Source organism: Pinus tabuliformis, chromosome 7, assembly GCF_031772625.1.
Source record: "Pinus tabuliformis cultivar Carrire ecotype Pingquan chromosome 7, CPIR1, whole genome shotgun sequence".
NCBI classification, from domain to species: Eukaryota; Viridiplantae; Streptophyta; class Pinopsida; order Pinales; family Pinaceae; genus Pinus; species Pinus tabuliformis.
The window spans coordinates 1,501,162,966-1,501,168,256 of NC_142293.1; the positions used below are offsets into that span (position 1 = coordinate 1,501,162,966).

Here is a 5,291-nt window from a genome sequence, read left to right on the forward strand (position 1 = left end):
TTCAATTCCACTTATCTCCAGCCCGTGATCCTAAATGGTAAATGGTATATGATACCACGATATTCAAATCTGGTAGTTTGATTTATGATTTCTCGTTCGTGGATGTTGATAATATTTTTCCGTTTAGTAGCACCTTAGGATGGCATAGCCTTGAATTATGAGATTCAAATGAGGAAGGTCTTATGGTGGATACTTAGGCACACAGAGACGAGGAAGTGCATGGTAAGCGACAAAATGCTTTGGGGAGTTGAAATGAGCATAGATCCAAAGATTCCCAAATAGGTTAACCTTTTTCACTGATGCCGAATCCATGGGCAGGTAAGAGACAACCTGGTGAACTGAAACATCTTAGTAGCCAGAGGAATAGAAAGAAAAAGTGATTCCGATAGTAGCGGCAAGCGAAATGGGAGCAACCTAAACCATTAAAACGGGGTTGGGAGAGCACAATATAAGCTTTGTGCTGCTAGGCGAAGCAGTTGAATCCTGCACCCTAGATGGTGAGAGTCCAGTAGCCGAAATAATCATTGGCTTACGCTCTAACCCGAGTAGCATGGGGCACGTGGAATCCCGTTTGAATCAACAAGGACCACCTTACAAGGCTAAATACTCCTAGGTGACCGATAGTGAAGTAGTACGTGAGGGAAAGGTGAAAGAACCCCCATCGGGGAGTGAAATAGAACATGAAACCGTAAGCTCCCAAGCAGTGGGACAAAAATTAGATCTCTGACCACGTGCCTATTGAACAATGAGTCGGTGACTTATAGGTAGTGGCTTGGTTAAGGGAACCCACCAGAGCCGTAGCGAGAGAAAGTATTCATGGGGAAATTGTCACTGGTTAAGGACCTAAACCTGGGTGATCTATCCATGACCAGGATGAAGCTTGGGTGAAACTAAGTGGAGTTCTGGACCAACTGATGTTGAAAAATCAGTGAATGAATTGTGGTTATGGGTGAAATTCGACTCAAACCCAGAGCTAGCTGGTTCTCCCGAAATGCATTGAGGTGCAACAGTTGACTAGACCATCTAGGGGTAAACCACTATTTCGGTACAGGGCGCGAGAGCGGTACAAAATCGAGGCAAACAACGAATACTATATTACCCCAATAAAAGGGGGTAAGGGTCAACCAGTGAGACGATGGGGGATAAGCTTCATCATCAAGAGGGGAACAACCCAGGTCACTAGCTAAGGCCCCTAAATGACTGCTCAGTGATGAAGGAAGTATGAGTGAGCCAGGAGATTTGCCTAGAAGCAGCCAACCTTGAAAGAGTGCGTAATAGCTCACTAATTGAGCGCTCTTGCGCCAAAGATGAATGGGACTAAGCAATCTTTCGAAGCTATGGGATGTAAAAATACATCGGTAGGGAAGTGTTCAGCCTCAAAGGGAAGCACCGGCGCGAGTTGGTGTAGACGAAGCAGAAGCGATAATGTTGGCTTGAGTAACACAAACAATGGTGAGAATCCAATGTCCTGAAAACCTAAGGGTTCCTCTGCAAGGTTCATCCACAGAGGGTGAGTCAGGGCCTAAGATTAGGACATAAGGCGTAGTCGATGGACAACAGGTGAATATTCTTATCCTACCCCTTGTTGGTCCCGAGGGATGAAGGAGCCTAGGTTAGCCGAAAGATGGTTATCAGTTCAAGGAAACAAGGTGACCCTTTTAGGGTATGAAGGGGTAGAGAAAATGCCTCAAGTCAATGTCCGAGTACCAAGCTCTACAGCGCTGAAGTAATGAATTCCATACTCCTAGGAAAATATCGAATGACCTTCAACAAATGGGTACCCGTATCCGAAACCGACACAGGTAGGTAGGTAGAGAATACCTAGGGGCGTGAGGCAACTCTCTCTAAGGAACTTGGCAAAATAGCCCTGTAACTTTAGGAGAAGGGGTGCCTCCTTAGGAGGTCATGGTGACCAAGCTTGGGTGACTGTTTACCAAAAATACAGGTCTCCACAAAGTCGTAAGACCATGTATGGGGGCTAACGCCTGCCTTGTGTCGGAAGGTTAAGGAAGTTGGTGACCTGATGATAGGGAAGCCAGCGACCAAAGCCTCGGTGAACGGTGGGTGTAACTATAACGGTCCTAAGGTAATGAAATTCCTTGTCATATAAGTTCTAACCCGTATGAAAGTTGTAACAATCTGGGCACTATCTTAGAGAGAGACTCAGTGAAATAGACATGTCTGTGAAGATGTGGACTACGTGCACCTAGACAGAAAAACCCTATGAAGTTTTACTACTCCCTGGGATTGTCTTTGGGTTCTTCTTGCATAGCTTAGGTGGAGGGAGAAGAAGGCCCCCTTCTGAGGGGACCTAAGCTACCAGTGAGATACCACTCTAGAAGAGCTAGAATTCTAACCTTGTGTCAGGACCTACGATTCAAGGGACAGTCTCAGGTATACAGTTTCTATGGGGTGTAGGATTCCCAAAAGGTAATGGAGGTGTGGAAAGGTTACCTCGGGTCGAATGGAAATCAGCCCTTGAGTGCAAAGGCAGAAGGGAGCTTGACTACAAGACCCACTCATCGAGAAGGGATGAAAGTCGGCCTTAGTGATCCAACGGTGCCGAGTGGAAGGGTCGTCGCTCAACGGATATAAGTTACTCTAGGGATAACACGCTGATATTCCCTAAGAGTTCACATCGACGGGAAGATTTGGAAACTCGATGTTGGCTCTTCGCCACCTAGGGTAGTAGTACGTTCCAAGGGTTGAGTTTTTCGCCCATTAAAGCGGTATGTGAGCTGGGTTCAGAACATCGTGAGATAGTTCAGTCCATATCCTGTGCGAGTGTTAAAGCATTGAGAGGAACTTTCCCTAGTATGAGAGGACTGAGAAGGACGCACCTCTGGTGTACCAGTTATCGTGCCCATGGTAGACGTTGGGTAGCCAAGTGCAAAGCAGATAACTACTGAAAGCATATAAGTAGAAATCCCACCCCAAGATGAGTGCTCTCCTATTCTTACTTCCCTGAGAGATCCTAGTCATGAACATGGCTCAGAAAACAACAGGTTCTCTGTCCTTGTAGCGGATGGAGCGACAAAAGTATTGAGAATCCAAGATAAGGTCATGGGGAGATGATATATTTATCATTACGATAGGTGTAAAGTGGAAGTGCAGTGATGTATGTGGTTGAGGCATCCTAACAGACCGAGAGATACGAACCTTGTTCCTACATGACTCGATCGATCTGATCGGGTACTAGCCATCTATTCTTTTCTTTGTTCAATTGTTTGACAACATGAAACTATGAAACCAAAATCTCTTCCATCCTTTTCCGTTGGATAGAAGGGCAGAGGAGGGTTCTCTACCTGGATGGGACACCCCTAATGCTTTTCAGAATTGGGGCCTCACAATCATTAGCCAATATGCCTTTCTCGCATTTATGCCCTTCCCGATTCATGGTTTGAAATTTTGGTGTCCCAGGCATAGAGGAACCATACCAACCCATCTCGAACTTGGTGGTTAAATCTATTGTGGTGACGATACTGTAGGGGAAGCCCTGAGGGAAAATAGCTCGGTGCCAGGATGATAAAAAGCTTAATGCCTCTTCTTCTCATTAGAAGGTTGTCTTCTTTGAAACCCCATTTCTGACATATTTTCTTTCCCACTCCACACTTTACTTTGAAATGCAATACTTGTGCTCGCTCATAGCAATAAATTTTCTTATGCATCCTCTTACCCCAAAGAGAGGAATCCCTCCTTTTGGGAGGGACTCCTAGGAACGAATTGAACAGGAGACGGGGCTTGTAGCTTAGAGGATTAGAGCACGTGGCTACAAACCACGGTGTCAGGCATTCGAATCACTCCTCGCCCACCCTAAAAGGGGACAAAAGGGAGGCCTTTCTGGGGTGGGGAGATTATTTTTGGGATAATGGATGCAAAGCTATGGAAGTTAATCTTCACAAAGAGTCATTTGTCAAAAATGATACCCGGTACGTCCGAGAGTAACCAACATATTTGTGTTTGACCTCCTATAAATCTTCCTCAATATTAGATTTAGATTAGGGTTATAAAATGATATATTCTTCCAAATTCGAGGGGAAATATGAGGGAAAATAGATAGACAACATGCATGGATCCAATTCTAACTTCTAGGGAATGAACTAATAGTTCTAACGGCTAGTAACATGTCGAGTGACTAGTAACGGGTCGAGTGAATAGAGGCCTCTTCACCTTCAGCTATGGAAATGTCATCACATCATGAGAACAATGGATTTGTTTCTCCAAACTTTTCAGTATTTCAAAGGGGCCATTGTTTCCATTTTTACCTTCTCGGACGACCTTGATCCTATGGCAATTGTGCATGCATATATTCTGAACAAGGAGAGATAATATTTGACTTAATCCTAATGGTAAAAACGAGCTCTATTTCGAATAAAATAGGGTTTGAATAAAACAGATCTCCCCAAGTAGGATTCAAACCTACGACCAATCAGTTAACAGTCGACCGCTCTACCACTGAGCTCCTGAGGAACAATGGAGGGTTCCCATATACGTTCAATATTCTTGTTCTTTGGACTGACCCATGATCATTAGTGTATAAACTATTGACAAACTCAATAAGGTTTTTTCTCAACTCTTGGACACCCCACCCTAGAGTTATTGAACTATAAATAAAATAGGATCTATTATTATTGCTACCATTCAATATTACTACCATTCAATTCTTTTATTACTTAAAAAAAGGAGTAATTCGATTATATAAAACCTTGAAATAAAGAGATACCTTTTAGATTTAGATAGAGGATTAGCGAGTGAAAATACCAGTTTACAGGAAAGGCGGAATTGGTAAATCAACAACTAGTTGTAATATCTCAGTCGCTCTAGCGAGATGTAGTCAAAAAGTGTTACAGATTGGGTGTCATCCCAAACACGATAGTACTTTTACTCTTACAGGATTTCTAATACCTACAATCATAGATACATTACAATCCAAGGATTATCATTATGAGGATATTTGGCCCAAAGATGTAATTCACAAGGGTTATGGAGGTGTGGATTGTGTGGAAGGAAGGGATCCACCTGTAGGAGCCAAGTGTGGAGGATATGTGGTGGGAGAAACTGTAAAGTTGTTAAAAGAATTAAATTCATTTTACGAATATGATATTATATCATTTGACGTATTAGGTGACGTGGTCTGTGGAGGTTTTTCCGCTCCATTGAACTATGCAGATTATTGTGTAATAATTATTGATAATGGATTCCATGGAAAATTTTAGGGCTAATGTTCACCTAGAGGGCTACTTTTCCATGATTTTTCCACAAAAAAGATTCGCCAATTTTCAATTTTTATA

At 43.1% G+C, this 5,291-nt stretch overlaps 1 pseudogene; it reads left to right on the forward strand.

Annotated features, from left to right (window-relative positions):
• Nucleotides 1-306: 306 nt before the first annotated feature.
• On the forward strand, nucleotides 307-3,184 carry LOC149253515 (25S ribosomal RNA; annotated as a pseudogene).
• Nucleotides 3,185-5,291: the final 2,107 nt, after the last annotated feature.